The sequence below is a fragment of the Sciurus carolinensis genome, chromosome 4 (assembly GCF_902686445.1).
Source record: "Sciurus carolinensis chromosome 4, mSciCar1.2, whole genome shotgun sequence".
Classification (NCBI taxonomy): domain Eukaryota; kingdom Metazoa; phylum Chordata; class Mammalia; order Rodentia; family Sciuridae; genus Sciurus; species Sciurus carolinensis.
In genome coordinates, this window is record NC_062216.1 from 64,882,353 (window position 1) to 64,906,821 (window position 24,469).

The 24,469-nt window shown below is 42.6% G+C and overlaps 1 protein-coding gene, 1 long non-coding RNA gene and 1 pseudogene across 4 annotated transcripts in view; 2 read left to right on the forward strand and 1 right to left on the reverse strand.

The window, feature by feature from the left end:
- Positions 1-779: 779 nt before the first annotated feature.
- Positions 780-7,482, reverse strand: LOC124982004 (uncharacterized). Its single transcript, XR_007108160.1, has 3 exons — positions 6,571-7,482; positions 6,061-6,209; positions 780-4,502 (listed from the first exon to the last, which is right to left on the reverse strand). It is a non-coding gene; the product is annotated as an uncharacterized LOC124982004 (long non-coding RNA).
- The window catches only part of Ddx11 (DEAD/H-box helicase 11), a 94,335-nt gene continuing 76,868 nt past the window's right edge, over positions 7,003-24,469 (forward strand). The window contains exons 1-3 of one of the 3 annotated variants that reach the window (XM_047548103.1): positions 7,003-7,488; positions 10,110-10,192; positions 23,250-23,399. The gene's annotated coding sequence lies outside the window, so the exon portion shown is untranslated. The remainder of the gene's footprint in view (positions 7,489-10,109; positions 10,193-23,249; positions 23,400-24,469) is intronic. The other 2 variants (XR_007108159.1, XM_047548102.1) reach the window with 2 other exon arrangements.
- Positions 11,622-12,920, forward strand: LOC124982727 (bcl-2-like protein 13; annotated as a pseudogene).

Genomic DNA, 24,469 nt, shown 5'->3' on the forward strand with positions numbered 1-24,469 from the left:
TTAACAGTGGAAGGTAAAGATGCCATAAATGATTACATGTACGATAAAAAATAGTTTGGGATTACCTGCTGTTTGAGATGTCTTTTTCACTTAGATTTCACTATTGTATTCAAATAGTCTTTTTGCATGACACTCTCTCCCCTAATGAGAATCTGATTGTAATAAACAATGCATGTTTGAGTGAGTGTAGATGTAGGTGTGTGATTCAACTTGTTTCCACTGTGATATGTGTTGTTCTTTTTAAAAAGTCCACTCCAAAACACTGAAAATAATATGTCACTGGAGGATTTATTTTAAATGGCAACCTTTATACTGTGGTCAACATTCATTTAGTTTTAGTGTTTGTAACCTTTTGGCCACATGGAATTGATTCCAAGCCCTCGAGTGGTATGTGCTGAATGCTGACCAACATACAGAGGTTTTTCCTTTTCTGATGAATTTAAACTCGTAAGGAACAGAAAAGTGTTTTGCTAAGAAGAAATTGTTAGTATTTTTGCTCTTATGTACATGCTTCCCCCAAATCATCACACTGTTTTTTTTTTTGTTTTGTTTTGTTTTGTTTCATTTTCTTTCTTGAGGTAGAAGGGATTGAAACCAGGGATGTTCCACCACTGAACTGCAACTGCAGCACTTTATTATATTTTGGTATTGGTAATTGAATTCAGGGGTACTTTATCACTGAGCTACATTCCTAGTTCTTTTTATTTTTTATTTTGAGACAGGACCTAAGGTGCCAAGGCTGGCCTCAAACTAAGTTCAGTCTTGAACTTGAGATCCTCCTGTCTCAGCCTCCTAAGTAGCTGGAATTCCAGGTGTGCACCACGGCACCCAGCGAAAAACATCACATCTGCAACAAGATATTTATTGTTCTAAATGAAATTGACCCAATACCCATCACCACACTTTCAAACAGTTCTAGGTAATGGCTTTCAGGTGAGCACAGGCCAGTGTTAAGCCATTGCTAATCTGAAGCTTTTCCTTGTTTTAGTTCTACCCAAGTGAGTTGGGTTGACAGTATTTATTTTCACCATGTCCTCCGAAGGGGAACCACTTCACTTGCTGAATTTTAAAAGTCTAACTGTGTATTCATGTCTTATGCCCAGAGGTCTGTTCTTTCCTGAGGTCAATTCCAGGCATGTGTGAGCTCAGTGGGGAAGGCCATTAATAGGACATAGCAGTGGCTTCTGGCATTTCATGAACTTCCAAGTGTTATCAAAGCCTTGACTTCTTGGAAAGAGGAAAAGTGCATTTAATCACTTGATTCTGGTCACAATGGTTGACATGGGCCCTTACATCACCATTATACCTTTTAATTGCTTATGATTCTTCTTGACTCAAATACAAAGGAAATTACACTGAAAAAGCTAAACACCTATGTATTGAGGCGAGAGGGCCAGAGTCTGAGAACAACACCTTAGCCCAGAACCTTTGGGTAATTTAGCCAGGCTTTTGCATAGACTGTTACTTCCTTGGTATTAAGAAGTCCTGTTTTGAGTGGAAGTTTTCACACCCATGAGGTACATGTAGTTCTCCATCAAGTCTTAAACAGGATGCTGTCTGCTGTAAACACCATATCCAAGGGTGCACGTCAGTAAACAGCGCGTGTGTGTTTTTTCTTCTGCCCTCACTGAACTCAGGGGACAGAGCCATCCCCACTGCCTGGGCTGCTTCTAGACCTGCAAGCTCTAGATCACCCACAGCTGGAAGATCAGCTACCAGAAGGAGAAATGGCTATCTCCACAGAGGTGGCCCCAGCTGCCTCATTATCCACAGTTGTTAGAATATGTGCTACCAGATGTGGCATGTCCTCTGGTGGCCTGGATGCTTGGAACTGAGCTGCCTGATTCACAGGTAGCCTCATGTCCTCTGGTGACTCATGCTGTCATGCTGTCCCTCTGGTGATGGTGCCATAGCTAACCCTTCCTCCAGTGTTGCTGGTATCACTGACTGTTCCTTTTTCTCAAGCTCAAGTGCTCTGTCTCTGGGCTGTCTCAAATCTAAGAATTGAATTGGGAAGGCTGCTTCAGGGGCAGCTCTATATCTGGAGGTGGCACTGGAGCTGCAGAAGAAAAGGTCCTGAACATAACTCACTTTCCCTGAGCCTTTCCCATTTACAGAAGTCCCCTGCCTCCCAGTGAAGCCCCAGACCCTATCCCTATAGGAGGACATCAGACGGGCACAGAGGGCAGAGGTGTGAGGCCTATATCTCCTGTCCAGCCTCAATCCAGGATGTGTGCAAGCCTGGCTGGGATGGGCTATGGTGGGAATGGATCCTCATAGGGCATATCTCTGAGCCCCAGCCTCCCCTCTGCTCACTGTGTGCCCAGGGCCCCACCTATAGCTGTTTCTATCCTCTTCCTGCAGGTGAAGCCTCTGACCTCAGCCCTTTAGTATGAATCCAAACAAGTGTGGGAGCCCTGGGTTTGCCCAGATGTCCTCCAACCCAGCCTCCCAAGTATCTCCACTCTGGAGACAGGAGCCCTCCCTACTGACTCCAAGGCCATCCACTGCTTTATTTATTCATCCTCCTCCTCACAATCTGGGTGGAAGATTCCATACCTACAGGGGACCAGAAGTGTTACATTGAATGTCCTGTGCCCCTTACCTGCCAGGATGCCTAGTGAAAAGGGCTAACTTCCCAAAGGAATGAAACCCAGGAGCACTGGGCAGTATAGCTGTACTCCTCCCTAAATGATTAGGTGCTTGGAAATGTGTTTGAACATAGTAGGTGCTTCATACATGCTTGTGCAATGAACGAAGTCAACCAGCTCCTTCCCAGATATCTCATTCGGCCCAGGGTTTCTTAGTCCACCCCAGACATCCCCGTTCTGGCTACATCTAGGTTATTACAGTCCCTCCCAGAAGGAGTTCTCAACCTTCTTTCCAATTGGGGAAACTCTCTGCTTTAGGTCTCAGAGAGCAGGTAAGGTGACAGTCACACAAAGAAGCCCACACAGCCCAGGGAGCACATTCCATAGGGCTAGCTAGGCCTGGGACAAAAACTTGTAGGGCTCACCCCACTTGTAGGGTCCTCAAAACACCCTAGAATGATATTCCTCTGAAATCTCAGTATCCACAGAGTTGACTGGGGCTCTGAGCACTACAGGGCTTTCCCAAGACCCAGTCAGGAGGGGGCAAGTTCTCCTGGGCTTGGAGGTGGTGTGCACCTCTTGTACAGCAGATCTAGCACTTGCTGGGTGATGGTGAATCTTCAGAAGGTATGCAGGAAGGTGGGGATGAAGAAGGGGTCCTTGATCCAGAGGTTAGGGACCAGGAGGTTCCTATCACGCCTGCCTCCAGGATCCTCACCCTGATATGCTCAACCAGGGTGATTTACTTTTATCTTAGGTTAGGACCAAGAAGGGATAGTTCTAACATGTACACAGCAACAAACTACAAAATGCAAGTGAAGTGAAAATAGCACCAAAAATGTTTTGTCCATAATCACGCACTTGCAGACACATACCTGGATTGACTCTGGGGCTGTTGCAGGGAATAGAGTGGTAGGCTGGCCTGTGCTGACCTGCCCGGGGCAGTTCTGTGTCACTTCTGGGCTCCTCCAAGAAAATCTCTAGAGGTGTCACAGGCAAGGGTTGACCCAGTATCTCAATATGGGTGAGGTCCCCCTCAATGGTTTTCTGAGGCCTGAACCTTGGTGATTTGGGAGCCAAAAAGAGATCATCACCCTCTGTCATCTTGACAAGTGAGCTAGTTGAGGTTCCCAGTCTATTCAGAACAGAAGTCCCCTGTCTCCCAGTGAAGCCCCAGACCCTTCTGTTCATTGTCAAAGAAGTGAGGTTATTTCCTTGGGTCCCTTACCTGATCCTCTTCTTCACAAAAGACTGCCCCCAAAGGACTCCTAGGATGCTGGTTTGCCCTTTTTTCCCCATGACATATGCATAAATGGACACTGTTATGTCTGGCCCAATTTCCCCCTGGCAGGCCTGGGTGCACCTTTGGGGAAACACAGGTGGATTCAGACCAGCCCCTTGTTCTTTCCAGGTGTGTGACCTTAGGCAAGTCATTGAACCTCTCAGGTCCTTCCCAGTCTCCCTGCTTGCTCCTTGAGGGTCCTTCTAGCATGTACTTCCAAGGATATCATTAGGGGTACATGCCCATAAGTACCTGTATTACGTCTGAAACCCTAAGGCTGGCGTCAAAAGTCCCTAACACACAAACTTAGGGATGAAATAGTCATTAGAAGGGGAAAGATGAAGACTGACACAATTCAACCCTGGATCACAATGAGATCTAGGGAAAGTCACTTACCCTCTTGGCTGTTTTTCCCACTCTGCATCACAGGAAGTTTGAACTGACTGAGATTCAGAGACTGTCCTCCTCCAGTAAAAATCTTATAATGACTCCCTAGGACATTTAGAATTGGCCCAAGTGCCTCCTCTCATGAGATGGGCAGCCCATAAATGTCCTAGGGCCTGCAGCCTCCTGGTGCCTAAGTCCTGTAGCTGCCGCTCATCTATGTGGATTGGACTCACATGTGGTTTCTGAGGAATAGAAATCAGCAAAAGTCATGGGATATCAACTTGAAGATTTGAATTATGCAGTCTGATTTCTTTCTGGTACATTCTCTCCTGCTTTCCTTTTCTTCCTTCCTTCCTTTATCTTTCCTTCCTTCCTTTCTCCTTCTCTCTCTCTGTCTCTCCCCCTCTCCCTCCTTCTGTTATGGTTTTCCATGGCAATCTGGCAAGATCTTTCTCAAAGAAAAATAAAATGGGCTGGAGAGCAACTTAGGGGTCAAGTGCCCTGGGGTTCAAGCCCCACTATATATATATATATATATATATATATATATATATATATATATATATATGAATATAGAGAGAGAGGGAGAGGGAGAGAGAGGGAGAGGGAGAGAGAGAGAAAGAGAGAGAGAGAGAGAGGGCGAAGGAGAGGAGAGGGAGAAGAGAGGGAGGGGAGAGGAGAAGAGAGGGAGGGGAGAGGAGAGGGAGAGGAGGAGGAGAGCAAGAGGGATGAGGAGAGCGAGAGGGAGAGAGGGAAGGGAAGAGAGAGAGGAGAGGAGAGGAAAGGAGAAGAGAGGAGGGGAAAGGAGAAGAGAGGAGAGGAGAGGAGAGGAGAGAGACAAGTGAAGAGAAAAAAAGAGAGAAAGAAAAGAAAAAAAGAGGTAGGTACATGGGGGGGGTTGGGAGTACAGATCAATGGTAGATCGTTTCCCTAGCATGTGCAAGGCCCTGGGTTCTATACCCAGCACAAGAGGGAAGGGAGGGAGGAGTGGGGTGGAGGGAAGGGAGGGAAGGAGGGGGGCGGAGAGAAAGCAGGAGGCGGGTGGAGGGAAAAGGAGGGAAAAAAATGTGCACAAAACATGTAACTACAACTTCACAAATAGTTTGTGAAATTACTGTTCATGTATTCATCACCTAAATCAAGAAACAAAAGTTGATGAGGCCCCAGAAGCCTAGCATGCATCCCTTTCCAATCCTATTAGTGAAGCACCGCCCTGGGTTTATTTCCTTTTTTTGAGATGAGGTCTTGCTATGTTGTCCAGACTAGTCTCCAATTCCTGGGCTCAAGAGTTTCTCCTGCCTCAGCTCTCTAGTAATTGGAGCTACACTTACAGTCCACACCACAATACTGGACTTCACCCTGGATTTTATGGTAATAATGTTCTTCGTTTTCTTTAGAGTTTTATCATGTATATGTGCTTCCCTACACACATTATTCAGTTTTACTGATTTTTGAACTGTGTATTTATGAAATCATACTCTACATATATTTCTGTATTTTTTTAAACATGACATTGCATGTGTTAAATTCAGTCATATGAACTACTTCAGTGAACACAGTAGAGTAAGACACTTCCACAATTCCTCTCCCCTGTGAGGCAGACAAATTAATTATGTGCTTCCAGAAACAATCACTGTGCAATATAGACACTTCCATTCCAAAAGAGAGACTGGAAAGAAGAAAGAAGGGCAGGTCCCAAGCAAGTCCAGAATCTAGCAAGGAAAATTCCATTTGACTTTAAGGCTGAGCTGAGAGAGGTCTTGAAAAATAGTCAGAGAATGACTTTTCCTGGGTATGTACCTGGATATCCAAGAATGAAGTATTTCAGGGTGCTTGTCTCATGGTGGCTTTGTTTGGCAGTACATCCTCTAAGAATTGGTCATCATATTGGAAGTACAAAGGAGGAGAGTGTACTGCAGTCTCAGGAGCTGCAATGATCCAAGTGTATCCTGGGAGGAAAAAATTATAGAAACTGCGCAGGGGAAACCGTGGAATTTCCTGAATGAATGTGAATACTGAAGAAAGACAGGGAAAATGTTAATGGGATTGTGAGGGAGTATAAACTGTTTAATTATGGTGGTGGGAGGTTAGTGTTCGCAAAAACGATAACTCTCAACTCCTCTCATTTCCAAGGCATTTAAAACTATCTTAATATACACTAGAAGGCGGGGAATAAAGATAATCCAGATCACTTTTTTTCCGTTTAGACAGTCTATCTAAATGCTTAAATGAATGGCTGCTGTTACCCTCTTTTCAGGGCTCTAACAAAAAGAAACTCGACTGCAATTCAGAAGGAGAAAGTTGGGTTACCTGAAGCAAGGTGTCGGTTGCCCGGTAGATTCGCCTTGTACAGCAAACGGATTGCAAGCGGACATCAGCGTGCTCTTTCTCCTGCATTGCTATATTCTCCATAGGAAAACTACCTATAGTGGCGAGTGCTTTTGCGATACTTGCGTAACAGGGACGTGTTTCAGATCAAAGTACTGCCTTGTGCCCACATTTCTTAGCAAAGCTAAGGGCAAGAGGAAAATTCAACCTAACTTTTGAGAAAGGTTGCCCACTGCATCCGCCACTCCAGTGACAACACCAAGTATTCCCCAAGGCAGTGGCCCTCGTCTGATTTCGACAACCCGCAGCGAAGGAAAAGGCGAAAAACTGTAAGGTTTGGGAAGGAGGCGACTCCGCCCCTCCAACCTCCAGCAGTCCACTTCCTAGGGCAAGCAGAAGTCCAAGCGACTCGGCTCACTCTCACCTGCGGTCCCCTCTCTGACCGCAGGCCTGTGCCTACGCTCCGCGCCTTCGACTAGGCTTGGGCACCGAGTTACCACTGAAGCTCCGAGTCATCCCGCTCTGGCTCTGAACTGGCGCCCCTTTAGGAAGCACAGTGAGAATGCGGGACTTGGAACCCGCTCCCAGGCCGGAAGGCGGAGTCGCGCGGCAGGGTCTGGGGGCGGGTCTGGCAGGCGCGGCGTGATGACGCCATGGGCGCCCGGCGCGTGGTGGCTGCTCCCGCGGCTGCGGTTGTGGTAGTTGCGAAAGCGGCAGCGGCTCCTACGGCCACCGCATTCCCGGGGAGCGGACCGCCGAGATGGCTGCAGCTCGAAGTCGGGCGGACTCTCATGCCTCCCTCCAGTTCCTGGCGCTGAGGCTTCTGCCTTTCCCGCCCAACTCCTCGCCCCCGGGGCCAGTGCGCAGGGCAGAGAGGACCCAGGAGGGGCGGAGCTGTAGGTGAGGCGTCAGGACCCCTCCCCGTCCATTGTCCGAACTAAGCCTTGTTCCATCTTCCAATTGTATTTATACCCTCTTAAAATCAGGCCTCCCATCACAGACGTCTGTATTACCTGGTCTGGGAGGTCAGAAATGAGCGGGGAGGGGAAAGGCGAAGGATCACTTTTCCCGTAGACCTTAGCCCTTTGTTAATATTGTAACTGGTAAGTATAAAATAGAAAAAAAGTACAGTTAAAACATTTGCTCTAGGGTGGGAGGGGTGGGGGGGGAAGGGAAAAAAAATAATGAATCAAACATCATTGCCCTATGTAAACGTATGATTACACAAATGGTATGCCTTGACTCCATGTACAAATAGAGAAACAACATGTATCCCATTTGTATACAATAATAATAAAAGAAAACATTTGCTCTAATTAACCTTTAAAATTGAGTTCTTACACTTCGGGAAGATGGGTGCGGGTTTGAAAATGAGATCTGCGTAAACGCAGCTGAGCTAAATACAAACGTTCACAAATGAATACTTTGAACAGAATGAGTAAATTAGGATAATTTGTCTAACCAATGACGTTTCATGCTACATGATGTAGTGTGATCAAACCTGAGCTCACTTTTCACACTTTTCTTGTACAGAGGGTAAGTATTTGGGTGTTTTTTTAAAAGGAAACATTTTAAGTCCCACAAATTGACACTGTGTCACCAGTGGACTAAGATTTTTTTTTTCCTCAGTACTCTGAAATTTCCTTAACTTATATACTTAACAGAAATTGGATTATTTTGTTTACAAGATTGCTTTCACCTATAATGCTGTCACAAGTAACGTGGAGGGGGGTTATCTTGTAATGCTATTCTTAGAGGTAATAATGAATGAACATAGTTTATAAAACTCTTCAACTATGTATTTGACATGTAAAAAATATACAGTATTAGTGTCAACCATCTCTTAATAGTTAACCTCTAAATACTGTTGTATAATTTTCTTTCATCAGAAACAATTGGTGTAAGTGAAGCCAGAATTGGGGACAGGCAGTTAGTGTAGAAATAGGGGGTCAGATGGAGGAAATGGAGACCATGAAAGCCATCTGCCTCTGGAAGTTGGAGACTGCCCTGGGAGAATGGAATGTCAAGGACCTGCAGAGCCCATTGATAACCAAATTTACCTGCGCTTGTCAGAGACTATAGGCTGGGAGATGCTGATTAATGCCCCCTGGGCCCTTACCTGGCTAAATCATTTGGCCCTCCCCCTGCCACATCCGCTTTTCACTTTTTTACACCTCACCTGCAAAACCAGGCCTAATCCCGTAGGCAGGAAGGAAAGAGATAAGGGGGAAAGAATGGGAAAATAAAACCCATAAAAAGGACAAGATTTGCTCATCCCATGGATTCCGCCTTTGGGTCCCCTTCTTCCACCCGGGAGAAGTCTGCTTTTACTTTAATAAAGCTTAATTTCCACCTTACATTTGCCTTGGCGTGCTTCTCCAGTGTTATACTTCATCACCTGAGGAAGCAGGACTCGTCACCGGTAAAGAGCGGTATCATAAGTAGTGCCACTTGGATCAGAATTTTCTTCAGTGTCATTTAGCAAACCAACTGTCTTGATGCAACTAGCAAACATTTCTATAATCGAACAGTACTTTACAGTTTTCACTTTTAAATTGCACAGGAAGGGTTCTTCACTTTTGTGGAACTCACAGCAGCAAAATTCAAGGAAAAGCCCTACCCAAATTTACCGCTCTTAAGAGAAAAACCCCATATTTTCAGACTGTAAATAACTGACTCTGCTAAAGATAACAAATAATGTCTCCTATCTTAAAGTTTGCAGCACTTCGATACTGGCATTTGTGCTTATTTGTGAGGCAGTTGAATAAAATTGAGTAGCTAAATTTTTCAGTTCCATGTGCTTCCTAAATAAAAAGCAGAAAATAAGTGGTTATTGTAAATTAACTGGCAGACAAAGTAGAAACTGTCCATGTTGTTTTCATAAAGAGATGACATTTTCCAAACATGGAGATGCCAGCCAATTTTCTGCTATTGTTTGAAGTAGTTAAAACTGAAGGGACGAACTGCCTGTTATACATACTGATTTGCTTTGCATAATCTTATTTGAGATAACTGGTGTAAGCATCTTGACTTTTTTGCTGGGCACAGTGGCACACACCTGTAACCCCACTGACTCAGGATGCTAAGGCAGGAGGATCACAAGTTCAAGGCCAGCCTCAACCACTTTGCAAGACCCTAAGCAACTTAGTGAAAACCTGCCTCAAAATTTAAAAAAAATAAAAGTACTGGGGTTGTAGCTTAGTGGCATAGTGTCCCTGGGTTCACTCTCCAACACCAAAAATGGAAACAAATGAAAAAAAAGTGATTTTATCCTAATTTGCCCTAATTACTTCAACCATGGATATTACTGATCAAACTTGGTTTTGTTCTTATAGTTCCAACTCTATATTTTAAATCCGAAAGCATCTCAGTTATAACTACTGATCTTCCTGTCATTTGAGAGTGAGTGAGTTCTGTATGGTCTGTAAGCATCTGTGTGGATTATCAAAGGTGGAGTTCTGGTTTATGGAGTAGTGATCAGTAGTGCTAACTCATGTTCTTTTTCTTTTTTTGACATGGAGCCTCTATATTGCCCAGCCTGGTCTTGAACTCCTGGACTCAAGTGATCATCCTGCCTCAGCCTCCTGAGTAGCTGGGACTATAGGTGTGTAATACCCCTTCTAGCCCAACTCATATTCTTTCTCTTCCTTTTCCTGTTTAAGTAGAAAGGGACACACCAGAGTTTATTTTGGCCTAATGACATGGTCTTAGAGAAATCACTTTCCCACATATTCTTCAGATTATCTATAAGCTCTAATTTACTAATTAAATCAGTAATAGTATCTGCTCATTTTATAAAAAATTTATAGAGGTTAATGGGTGATGTAGATGGTGCTGTTTAAGCTCCTCAGAGATAAGTTGTAGTATACAGTAAGCCCTAGTTGATGGCATATGCTGTGCTAGGTACATGCTTGATGCTGAGTGTGCACACACTGAATAAAACATAGTCCCTTTTAAGCTTCAGAACTATTTGAAGAGAATAACTGTGTGCAATCAGTGATGGAGGTTATGTTCAGAGTGCAGTGGGAGGGCAGAAGAAGGGAATAATTGATGTGCAATTAGAAATATTGATTGAATTAGGAATACACATCTTAAATAGCAGCTTTTCAGACCTAGAAGTGGTGTATACCTTTCTGTCATTGTGTGCTGGCATTAGAATGACAAAATAGCACACCTGTAATCCCATTTATTCAGGAGGCTCAGTAGGATTCAGAGCTTTATGCAACTCAGGGCAACTTAGACTCCATCATAAAATTTAAAAAGTGGGGCAGGTTTGGGGATGTAGCTTAAGGCCAGAGTACTTGCCTACCATGTTCAAAGTACTGGGTTCCTTCCCCAGTACTACAAAAAAAAAAAAAAGTTTTGGTTAAAATTGTTATTTTTTTATTGTGTTTTTGTAAAAAATTAATCTTTGAAGTTTATTTCATTTTTATTTATTTAATTTTTGAGATAGGTTCTCTCTGTTACCTGAACTCCTGGGCTCATGTGATCCTCCAAATGATCCTCATACCTTCTGGGACTATGGGTTCCTGCCTCTGTGCCTAGCTGAAGATACACATTCTCTTGGTTTTTAAAATTATTTGTTTTGGGTATTGGGTGCTAGGGATGGAATTCAGGGCCTTGTACATGCCAGGCAAGTACTGTATTTTACTTTTGTATTGCAAAGATTTGGGTGACTAACCATTGCCTATTGAATAAAGTCCTAGCACTTTAGCTCTCTGTCATTCAGGTTCCTCTGTGGTCCTGTCCCAGCTGAGATTTCTACACTTCATATATACTTCTGCAGTAATTAAACAGGTCTGCTTACACTCCCCACTTTTCCACAGCTCTATGCTGTTACTGGTATTGTGTCTTCCACATGACCTTTGCCATCAAAATCGTCCCACCTTTTTCATACAATATTTCCTGGGATGCAGAGGTATAAGCCTGTAATCCCAGTGATTCTTGAGACTGAGGAAGGAAGATTGAAAGTTCAAAGCATACTTGGGCAACTTAGTGAGAACCTATCTCAAAACAAGAAGTGGGTTGGCAACATGGTTCAGTGGTAAAGTGCTCCTGGGTTCAGTCCCCAGTACCACAAATAAATAATCCAAAAATCCTTCCCACCTTCCAGAGTGCAGTGTAAGTGCTGGTTCCTCTGGAAGCTTTCTTTCATCCCCCATGTTCTCCCACCTGCACCAAAACAACTAATTCTCATCTGAAGTCTTAACTAGCCTTTTGAATATGACATTATTTTCATACTGTACAAAGTGGTAGGTTCTGAGTACAGGATCTTGCCTTGTTTCTTCTGCTGTCCTGCATTAATTAATGAAACGGTTATATGAATTACACTGAATGTGAACTTTTAGTTCATAGTTTTCAGGAAACCCCTTGGAGGACTGTCAAAAATTCTTCCTCAGCATTGCCTACAAATGAATGCATTCAGTCCATAAACTGTGCAGATATAAACAATGTATTTATTCATGGAACTTCAGGAAAGAGTTTTTTCCATTTTGACATCTATTTTTACAGTATTGACCATTCTTATACTGACTTTTCTCCTTTTCTACGGCACCATCTTTAGTCTTGATTATGAGGGGAAGGAATACCCTGGAGTCATTGCAGAAGATAGCAGTGGCATTTATATCCTGCCCAATGACAACTCTGGACAGGTCAGTCCCCCAGAGTCTCCAACTGTGACAACTTCTTGGCAGTCAGAGAGCCTACCTGTGTCACTGTCAGCTAGCCAGCTAGGCACACAGAAAGCCTACCAGTGTCTCTAAGGCCTGAAACCAGGCAGCGGATCTCAATTTATCCTGAAGAAGTCAAAAGCTGAGAGAGCAATGAGCTTGAGAGGAGAGCGAACAACTCTTCCCTTGACATTGTGCATGTGGAGAAAAAAGAGATAGCTGAGGGTGCTGAAGAGGTGGCCAGAGCTGCGTTGCCATCAGGGAGCTGCAAGAGGCATTTCCTGAAGCCCCTGCTCCCTGACTTCCACACATCCCTGCCCCTTTTTAACTGGAGATGAGGGAACATGATACAGTAACGATTGCAGTTGAGAAAAACAGCCCTGCTCCATTGCTGTTTGTGGAACTCGATGAAGAAGAGGTGAGAGCAGCAGCTATAGAACATAACCTAGTGAAGCAGAGGAGGGGATGCCCTCTGCACTGCCAAGTGACAAGGAGGTCCCTGTGAGGAATCGGAATCTTAGCAAGGAGCCCTCCACCCACTCTGCAGAAGCAGTGACTGCCTTGTCATCTGAGGGCAAGTCTGTGCTGCTGTATGAAGGGGCTGCTGCTGTGGACATACTGGCAGTGGCAGCTGGTGTCTTACTGACTTTGAAAAACAAGTAGCTGCTGCTTCAGAAGAGAAAGAAGAAAAGAGGGTCTAAGGTTGAGTTGTCTGTCTTTGCTGGAATTTGAACTGGCAGCTGCCAATGGGACATTTGTGGAACACTCTGGGAGGATTGGGGGTGTCCCTTCAACTAGGCAGCAGTGGGATCCACATGTTAGGGCTAGACATAGGGGGCATTCTCCTTGGTCTGATTGTCATCCAAGGACCTAGATTCATGGCTAGATTCAGACTCTTGTGAGTAAAGTATTCCCTCTAGAGCAGTGTTTCCCTGCCTTGGTGCTATGGACATTTTGTGCATGGTCGGATGGTGAGCAACATTCCAGTCCCCACCCATCAGATGCCAGGAGCACCCCATTTAGAATGCTCTGACATTACCAAATTCCACCATAGGCAACATCAACTTCCACTGAGGGCAATGACTGTAGAGGGAGAGGATTCATTTAGAAAACTGAGGGGTAGAAAATTCCAGTGCAGAGGACTTAGCTGTGGGCTCCACAACTGCATATTTTTTAATTGTTCATCCCCATGGAGTTTCCTCTTTCCCATTGGCCATGATGTTTCAGAGCTGCTCCTTTCTGACTCTTCACCCTACCCCCCAACTCCCTTCTTCTCATCCCACCACCTCCCAGGTATTGCACTGTCACTTCTCTCTCCCATACTTTTTGATCCCATTTCCAAGGGAAGGACACCCCTGAGGCTCCTGCCACCTCTGACAAGCCCCTGAAGCTTCCATAGCTCCTCCTTGCAGAGATACTACCTTTAGGCACCTTTGAAAAAATACATCACAGAGACCTTGGGTCCCCTAACCTGGGACTGCTGTACAGGTAACTAACTACTGGAGGATGACTGGTTAGTGGTCACCCTGCTTCCCTATGGTGACCCGCCAGCAGCACCTCTCATAACAAGCTAACTATTCCCCTAGGCTGACACATTTTTTCTCAATATCTGACCTCAATCTTCACAGTGATCATCCAGCTCCACTGTGTATCTCTTGCCATGTGGTGAGGATCATCTCTCTTGGGCTTACAGAACCAATTGAGTCATATCTCCTATTAGGTACACTATCACTGAAATAAAATGTTACATATCATCACTTAATCCTAAATATTACTGAAATAAAAAGTTGGAAAAGGAAGCTCTCAAGACTGAGGATACTGTTGAGTTTCTAGTTTGGCCTTCAGAGGTTAAGAATGGAGGCTTCTTCACCTGATTTCCTTACAACCCAAGTGCCAGGGAAAGAAACCAGAAGGACCCAAAACAGGTGGCGCCAGTCTAGAATCGGCATCATTTTCAGACTGATTGGGGGTACAACTGTGTCCTCTCATGCTTGAGGGCCACAGTGTCACTCTGCAGGGCTCCCATGCTGATGAGAAATCATCTCAGATTTACCTCAGTCAATGTAACAAATTACTTTTTAAATAAGGAAATTTGTAATAAAAATACTTTACCCTGTTCACCAACCTGTTTTATTTTCTTTTCCCCTTTTTGTGGTACTGGGAAATGAACCCAGGGAGATTTTACCACTCATCTATCTCAGCTTTTTTATTTTTTTAGACAGGGTCTTGCTGAGTTAACAAGGCTGATATTAAACTTGTGGTGATACTGCCTCAGTTTCCCAAGTAGCTGGGATTACAGGTGTGTGCCACCATGCCCAGCTGGGATCTGATGTTTGAATGTGCTTTCTTTTTGAAGTTTCTTTTTTAAAATAAAATCTCCTGAAAGAAATACCCTTAGAAGTTGGTCAAGAAGAGATCCAAGTGTGTATGTGTGTCTTCAGCTTTATCATGGACTGTATCATTGTTTTGTGTTTGCAGTGGAGGAGGTTGATCCCAGGGCCTGGGGCATGCTAGCAAGTGCTCTACCACTGAGTTGCAGCCCCCAGCCCACACACTGTGTCTTTATGTTCTGATTTTCAGGGTCCCATTTTGGGAGGTATGTGTGTGTTTTGTTGGACCTTGATTGATTTTGCTGGAGGTCAGAGGATTGGAAAGTGAGATTAATGAAGATTATTTTCCTCCATGGACTCTCACAGTTGCTTGGGATCATTCTACATTCTAGATGCTATTTTATTTTATTCATTTTATTGGGGGGGGCATTTACTGGCATGCTAGGCAAGTTCTCCACTACTGAGCTACACCCAAGCCCTTTCTATTTTGTGTTAGTTTTAGATAGGATCTCATTTAACTGCCCAGGCTGGCCTCAAACTTCAGATCCTCTTGCTTCAGCCTTCCAAGTCACTGGGATTACAGAAAGGCACTGCTGCACCTGGTCATAACTCCCCCACGCCCAGTTGAAGAATCAATGCATGTACATGCTCCATGTAGAGCTCTTCTTAACTTATCTATTGAATGCAATGATTTCTGGTCACTTGGCCAAAAGTCAGGGAGTGGTTCATGGGAAAAATACCAGAATTAAAGAATGTCAACTTATTTCTTTCTACTTATATGCTAATCTGGACTCATGATCATTATGAAACAGACTGAAATTAAGGACAACTTTCTGCATCCCACATCCTTTTAAAAAGGCTGTACCCACCCTCAGCCTGGGGGACACCAAGGAAGTTGGGAGTACAGATTACCCTCTGCCCCCACCTGTCTAGCACAGGCTCACTAGACCTATGTGAGTGTATTAATCTGGTTTTGGTTTATAAATTTTAAGAGTTTCTGTGGGACCAGCAAGGGAAGGATTGTAGCTGCTGCTTCCCAGTTTCACCAAATTGCAGACAATTTATTTTTTTTCTGTTTCCATCCTATTTTGTTATGCAGGAAGGTGGTGGAATCCAGCTAGCCAAGATCTAGACAGGGTCTCTGGTCTAGGTTGTGAACAATAATTCCTGCCCTCTAGAGAATATTCTAGATAAAGAAATAACCTGCTCACCTGATCAGCATTCCCCACCCAAAGTCATCCTGATTCCTCTTCTTGCCTATGTTTCTATCATATCTCATATCAAATGCAGCCCTAGGTTTGTCATAAAAAACAGTGAAACCAGAGACATATTTGAGCCACAATTGCCACTAATTTCCTCATTGTTTGTGTTAATTCCCTCAATACTATGAAGCACTGCCTTCTCCACCTTTTCCCTGTAAGTGTGACACATGGACATTTGACTTTCTAATTTTGAGAGCCGTTAAAAAGAAAAGGTTTTGTAGGTAAGAATATTCATCCCCTTTCTTTCCTCTTTATGTCCTTTTATACAAATTTCTCTTATGATATGGTCATATGCAACAAGAAGGCCAGAGGCTGTTGGATCACTACTAAGATCAGCTCTCAGCTCATGAACAAATCTTCACCCAACAGATCTCATTTGAAGTCTCAGTAGTATGGTATATGCCAGAACTGAGACCTGACATCATCGCTAACTTCCCAACTGTGAGATCCATAACTTTAGAAGGTGTATTTTTCAGATTAGAATGTCCTTTTCCTAAGGAAAAAAACTGCATGGGTAGCCATAATTTTTGCATATTTTAGTTGGGCTTTTGCAACATATCAGAGCTGTTCCAGTGCCCTCATTTTCCTTCCTGTGCCATCAATAGTTCTAATGGCTCTTTGCATCTATTGCTTCCCACATTATCAACTGTGGAAACCTTTTCAGAATTTATAACTTTCCTAAAGTCTTGTTTATGAGAGGCAAGACAATAATTTGAATTTTCTGATTCCACGTCTAGTGCTTTTCCCAACTTCTTGCTGTTTTTTGGACCCTGAAAAATAATCTTGACAGGCTCTCTGCACATGTTTGTGTCAGTTTTTTTGTAGCAAAAGGGCAGACTGGGGCAGGATTATGTCCTTTACTCTGCTCACCACAATCTTTTTCTAATTTCTATAAAGTACTGTATAGTCTTGACTGAGAACCAAGTATGTTCCACCTCTGCAAAATAAGAAATGTAACATCCAGAGGCTTCTAATTGTAGCTGATGCTTCCCCTTAGATACTGACTGAGATGCTTTTGGGTGCAGAATAGCTATCACTGCTGCTAATCTTTCATTAGCTTTCTTAGTTAACAAGTGTTTATGCTTGTAATCATCACCAAGTGCTGAGTACATGTGTCACCATGACACTTTTTTTTCTCTTCCAGGTTTTTGGTCCTTTCTGTTCCTTCTACCCTGCTCAGGTCATCAGCCTTTGGTGTCGTTGTGGAGCACAGTGGGGAATACTTTTTGGCATGGCTTGGCCTTTCCACACTCAGATGTCATGATCAGTAGGATTGACCAGGCACATCTTGCTTAGCTGACCCTTGAGTTCCCAGTATAAACCCTTCCCTTGCCATTTGTGACAAAACGTCATGTTCTTACCTTACTAATACAGTCTGACTCTATGGTAGGGAGGAGTGAAATTCAGTTGCTGTGTTGTAGTTATCTCCTTTATCAAAAGGCTACCTGGAGAGTTGGAAATTGTTATGTTCCTAAAATATCAATACATTCATCTTCCCTTCTCTACACCAGACTATTTAGTCCCCACCTGGCTTGTGTTTTTCCTGCATTCACTCCACTCAAAGTAGACCGTGTTCATGGGTCTGTGCTGATGTTTATTCCACAAGACCCCAACCAGACAGCAGTTTCATTGTAGCTCCGGTGGGAGTTGTTCTCAGGGATGTTTGTAAGGTCTTGTCATAGGTGCAGAGTAGCAACTGCTCAGATGATTCCACCTATCCTAGGGGAATCTTTTATAGTGACATTTCTCTCCTCAGTGAGTGTTCTTTGCACCAGTAGAATAAACCATGTTCAAGTTAAACAAAAGTTTTGACATTTTAACGTTACTGGTTTGCTGACTCCTTCCCCAGAAAAAGGAAGTTGAAGTATATCTTCGCTGTGCAGAGTCTAGAGTAATGCATTTATTTGTTTGCTCCCTTTTTTTTAAAAGTGCATTTGTTTCTGATGATTTCTTGAAAGAGAATTGTATTATGCACATGAATTATTGACCAGCACCAAAGGAAAAGAAAGAATTGATTGTTACAGTAGCATTTTTCCTGCTATTGTAATTTTCCATTTCTTTCTTCCTTCAGATTTAAAGTTCCTCTTTCAAGAAAACTTTGGTTTGGGCAACCTGGGCCCCCGACGCTTGGGAGGACTAGGAGGAGCAATGATGGAGGTGGCAGTGCCTGATGCCTTGGCCTGCTCCAGTGAAGACTAGGTGGACAGATTCCCAGTGCGGCAGAGAGAGCAGGATTTCCTGAGGTGTCCCTTGAGTCTCTCATGAAGGAACGGGCTTATGTTTCCCTCCTGAAATGAGAAAAGGCTCCTGTGCCCAGGTCCCATCTTGCCTCAGCTTGACTGCTTGTTGCTGGCCCAATGAAGGTTATGAGAAGCATCAACCTTCGCAGGCTCTTCAGTTGTATTCTTTGTCAGAAAGTTGCACTCCAAGCCAGTTATTTGACTTATGCCATTGTACTTTGAAACCACCTGACAGTAATCGTCAGTGCTGATGGTATGCACTGAACAGCAGCCTTTAAGCCTTCTGGATATATATTTTACTTTCACAATTTGGTGGTAATCCTTTCTTCTTTTGGATACTTGGAGTTTCAGGCTATTGAGATTGCAATAAATTCTTCAGATTTTTAGGCATTTTAGGTGTTCTGCTTCAGTTTACATGCCTTATTACATCATCTTGTTTGTGTTTACCAAGAGGATTACAAGAATATGTAATGTCTGATAAAGCAAATAGGAAGTAAAGTAGAAGTATCTGACTTGGCTTAGCCTATCACTGCTTCTTCCCCAAGTCAAGCGTACCCTGTAAACTTTCAATGGTTAACAATTACTCGGAGTCCTGTTTTTAGAAAACTAAATAATCAATTCATTTGATGGAGACAGTTTTGACTAAAATGGTATGTTTTTATCCCAGTTTTCCTTGAAGCTCTTGAGCATTTGGAGATATAAATTTGAATAAATAAAATATTTATAGATCTCAATATGAGAGTTGTACAAGATGGCCTGTGAGATCAGTTACTGTGACACCCAGTGTAAATTTGATCATCTTCTTTTAGGGCAATTAAGTGACAGTAAGTCTTTCTAAATAGTGTAAGAGCTGGTTGAGATGATACTTGGAGTTTACTATTATTTCTTGCCCATTTTGTTTCACACTTGGTAACATAGGGGAAAATATGTTACACGGACCAGTTGGAATATGTGGATTCTAGTGCAGGATCAAAAAACAAAGTCAAGAGAAAGCACTTGATTTATCAGGGGTCTGAAGTATATTTGAACTTTAAAACCGTTTAATTAAGTGATTTCAATGATTTTCCCAGTCATTTTTGTGTCTTGTTCTGTTAAAGTTGGTGGGGTTTTTTTTTTTTTTTTTTTTTTGATAGTTTATTAGAATTTGTCAGATTTTTATGGTTTTGTAGATAATTATGCTGATTTAATGGGAGGAGACTGGGGAATTTTAGAACAGTTGCTTTCAAGTAGTGATGCTAGAAGCTTGAAACATTTTTAAAAAATATTTTAAAGTTTTTGTAGGTAGATGACAAAATGCACACTTCACTGGGATGTGATCAAACTTTTATTACTCTTGTGCTTTTTAGTTGAGTGAGTTTAATACCACTCCTTCATACGGATGTTTGTGGGCCCATAATTAGGGTCCAACCAAATAGTAGTAGTTGTCATGTTGTCATTTCAGTTTAGGAACTGACTGGTAGTTGAGGTAATCCCTGAAAAGAGTAGATAGAGTGCATGTGTTTACTCAGTGTTTGTTGTGAGCTAACCACTGGGCTGAGCTCTTTAATTGTGATCTTGTTCTCCCATTACTCCTAAGAGGTAGGTGCTGTTCTGTTCTTCTAGCTACACATGAGGAGTTGGAATCACAGAGGGGTTGCCATTGCTGTTAAGGTTGGAGTCAGGATCTGAAGCCAAACAGTCTGATCTGGAGCCTGTGTCCTTAACTCTTCCTCTAGACTATCTGACATCTGGACATGCTGAGGAGTCTTTTGGGTAAAGTTCAGGTTCAATCCTGCCCAGGTTTGATTTTAAAAGTCAATTGACCAGCCTAGTCCTGAGTAAATCTCCCTGTCCCTGATTCTTTGACTCTCTAGTAGACCCACTCCCCAAGAGTGTTCTTGTGCAGGTTTACTCCCAGATTCACCTCTTATTTTGCTTACCATTGCTTACCATGGTCACCCTCTAAACACACCGGTCAGTGTTCATGGTGGGCCATAAGTCATGGCCAAATGTGCTGGTGGTTTTAAAAATGCTACATTTAATATAGGAGTAAAGGTGGGATGGGTTCACTTCCTCTTGGAGGATTGGACTTGGGGGCTAAGGTGGGCAGACCTCAGTGACAGGATGAGTGGTTTTAGGAACTCTCTGTAGCATTTTGCTCACTTTCTTTCCTTGGAAATACAATCCCAATCCCAGAGATACAATTACTTTATATAGTTGAATTTAAAAGATGTATCACTTTGCGAAGTAATTTTATGTTAAAACCTGTTAGTCTCTAATCTGTGACTTATGGCTAGGGTCAGATATTCAGCAACCTGTACCTGCTATTTAAGAAAAAAAGAATCCTTAGGGGTGGGGAGAGTGAGAATGAGGAGGCAGGATGTATACCAGTTGAGTTTGTCATTGCTATCAGAGTTCACTTTTGGCTCTCCATGCCCTGTTTGTGTGAAGCATGTTATTAGGATCTTCCAAAGTCAAATTAAGTAATTTTGATCAACCTACTGCTAATGTGTAAACTCCTCAGGAGTCCTAATTGCTTAGAATTGCTTCTGTATCATTGTATGTAGTAGATGTTATATGAATGTTGGTTAGGTCAGTAAATCTCCATTTTCTTAAATTAATCAGAGTATTAGTTTAGCTACTCTATTTCCAGTTTCTTATGAACTTTCAAAACATACTCATAACCACCAACTATTAGAGACAGTCAGTTTTTCAGATGGGTTAAAAAAAAACAAGAATGGAGCTATTCCATTTTGAACAACAGTATAAAAAAGTGAAGTACTTATGACAGCAAAGGAAACAAAATCAGTTTGATATCCTGTAGTCTTCATCATAACTGCCAAGGTCATTTTTGGAATCTGTTTCTTTCTAGCAGGCTCAGAGTCTGGGTGTCAGGTGATTGCTGTGAATGTGTTGAGCGATTTTGGTTTTAGAAGTGTGGGGAGGTTGTTAAAAGAGGTGTTAAAAAAAGTTCTTTTTTTTTTCTTAATCCCTCTAGGTAGCACTGATTGAAACTAAACTGTACTGTCTTCCCAAAATTCCCAACGAATTCTTGTCTGCACAGTTTGCTATAATGCTGCTGGAGTGACAGTAGTTGCTTAATACATTTGAATGTCTAAGGTTTCTTCATTGACTTTAATAATCTATAGTTTGCAGTTTAATTTTGTTATAGGTCTTTGGGCAATAGTTGGTTTTTTTCCCATGAAAGATTATTATTTGTTAATACATGCAGCCATTGTGACGTGTGGCCTGCAAGCAAATCAATATTTAAATGTAATAAGAGAAAGCTGTGGTGCGCTAAGTGTGGAAGCTCCTTCAGGCCCTGCAGAGCCTTGTGAATGGCACTTGCTTACTTGTTTTGGGTAAATTTCTGTAGAAAATGAGACTACCTCCAAAGAGGGGCATGGCCAGCTTCATTTTGGTTATGTGGGAGTTATTGAAATAGCAGCAAATGGTGTGAGCCCTAATGCTGTGTCGATTCCTGGAGGGCCTGAGTCTCTGTATTGCTAGTCCTATGAACTTGAGTGAAATCAGCTGAATTTTGGACTAATTCCTTAATCCCTTTCTGAAACTCCACTTACAGGAAAAAAGTATCACAGAAGTATGTGGGACAGGAAAGGGCACCGTGTATATATTAAGTTGTGAGCCAAAAGCGATTTATGAAAATAGAAGTTCCTAATGTTTGCAGTGTCTTCAGTGCTTTTTATCAGTTAAAATTTTTCAAGTTGTAAAGTATCAACTTGGAAATTCACAGTTTTAACTATTTAAAAGTAGACATTTCAGTGGTTTTTAGTATATTCACAGTTATGCTACCATAACTGCTGTGTAATTCCTGAACATGTTTATTGCTCCCCAGATAAACCCCATACCCATTAAGAAGCTACTTCTCTTTCTTCTCCCTCCTCTGAAAACTTTGGCAACCACTAATTTGTGTCTGGATTTGTCTACTCTGAATGCTTTATGTAAATGAATAACTTAATAAATATATAGTATCTCTTTCTATCTAACTCATTTCTTGACAAGTTCAACTTATTAATGGCTCTAATGCTCTCATTAACCCCCAAATGCTGTATGTAATTAAATGATAATTAAGTAAACATAAGCATTTACTTAAGCAGCAGGTATTTCCTTTTTCCCAATGAAGTTCTTTTTGATAATGAAAACTCAGTCCTTGTTGCCCACACCTATCCAATAATGAGGACAAAGTTTTGAGTAAAAGAAAAAAGAACTTGGGTGTGGTGGTGCACACCTGTAATCACAGTGACTCTGGAGGCTGAGGCAGGAGAATTGTAAACTCGAGGACTGGCAACTTATTGAGACCCTGTCTCAAAAAATAAAAAGAACTAGAGATGTGACTCAGTGGCAGGGTACCCCTGGGTTCAATCCCTAGTAACACACACACACAGAGAAAGAGAGAGAGAGAGAGAGAGAGAGAGAGAAGGGGTTTGGAGGGAAAGAAGTTGAAGTTGTATTGTTAGCAAAGGAGAAACACAGGGTTCTCCTGTCCCAGCTGCTGTAATACTGTCAGGGGAGAAGAATGGGCTTTTATTTTATTTATTTTTTGCCTTTTTAATTTGTTCTTTTTAGATATAAATGAAGTTAAGTGTGTTTTGACATATTATATATACATGGAGTATAACATATTCTAATTAGGATCCCATGCTTGTGGTTGTACATGATGTGGAGTTTCACAGGTGGTGTAAGGAATGGGTTTTTAAAGAGGGGATGCAAAGGCTATGCTCGAACTGTGCACTGTTGGGAGTCATCCATTTGCTTCCATGAGAGATAGCTGTTTCATGGATCGGCAAATGTCAACCCTGAAGTCTGGATTTCTTTATTCCTCTGGTCTGTAAGCAAAAAGACAGATAACTTGACCTAGGATGGAAAAGAAGGTGAATCTTGCTTTCCCCATGGTTAGGGATGGGGAAAGGGAGAAAAGGAAGGAAAAAACAAGTCAATTTTAAGATAAGTTGCAGTGGAAGTGCAGCAAGGGTTGTATGCAAAGCAAGAGCTGGACCTGTACCCTTTAGCTCTGTTTGCTACAGCTGCGGTTTGCTTCGTTTATCATTGTGAACTTTTCTGGCTTCTCCTTTTCTCTCCTATTGTCTACCTGTCAGCCAATCTACTCTTCATCAGGGGAGAGGACCAAAATTCAGGTCTATGAATTGTGCTTTTCTCCAGAAGCAACACACACGTGATGGGGAAAACATATTGAAGAGGGCAAGAAAGGGAGACTCAAAGATAAGCATCTACTCATCTTCCTATTCACATGGCAACTTGATGAATTTGACTTCAGGGGGATCATTTCAGATCGTCAGTCTTATCATCTTTGTAAGTACACACTATTTGATTTCACTCCAGGTTCTGCAAACCTGATCATCACATTGAAAGAACTCTGCATGTTCTAGGTCTCAGTCGGCACAGCTAATGATACTGCTGGGCATGAACCCAGGGGTGGGAACTGAGGTCTTCTGAGGCATCCTGAAGCACCTTAGCAGGTGATGCTGGATCCTGAGAGCTGAGGGCAGGGAGGATCAGACCTGCTGAGTGCCTGGAACATTCCATGAGACCTTGATGTGCCAAGTGTCTTTTACAGGAGGAAGCATTTCATCTTTAGCAAAGATGTGTTTCTATCACTTACAACAAATATTTTGAAAACAATGGGGAAACATCCTCTGAATTGAAGTCACTCCTCAGTTACATCCACACTTGGACTATGTTATTTGAGTGAAATCCGCCAACTTCCAGGGTATGCCAAGTTCCCATGGCTGGGATGTGTTCAACATTGGGAACTTTGTTTCTGATACAGTGGACTATTTTCAGGTTAGCTTGGAGAGAGGGAGTGATAACCTTGCTTTTTACTCAAGAGAGTGTATCAGGCTGTTATGGGCTGTATCAAGATGGCAGCTGAGTGTGTTCATTTAACAGTGGAAGGTAAAGATGCCATGAATGATTACATGTACGATAAAAAATCGTTTGGGATTACTTGCTGTTTGAGATGTCTTTTTCACTTAGATTTCACTATTGTATTCAAATAGTCTTTTTGCATGACACTCTCTCCCCTAATGAGAATCTGATTGTAATAATCAATGCATGTTTGAGTGAGTGTAGATGTAGGTGTTTGTGTGATTCAGTTTGTTTCCACTGTGATATATGTTGTTCTTTTTAAAAGTCCACTCCAAAACATTGAAAATAATATGTCACTGGAGGATTTATTTTAAATGGCAACCAGACTATGTGCTGCTAGAGTTGGAATGTAGTTTAACTCAACTGCTTCTAGATCTGCAAGCTCTAGATTCCCAATGACTGGAGGATTAACTGCCACAAGGCAAGATGTCTGTGTCTCCATAGAGGTGGCCCCATCCTGCCCAGGATCCTCAGCTGCTGGGTCACATGCTATC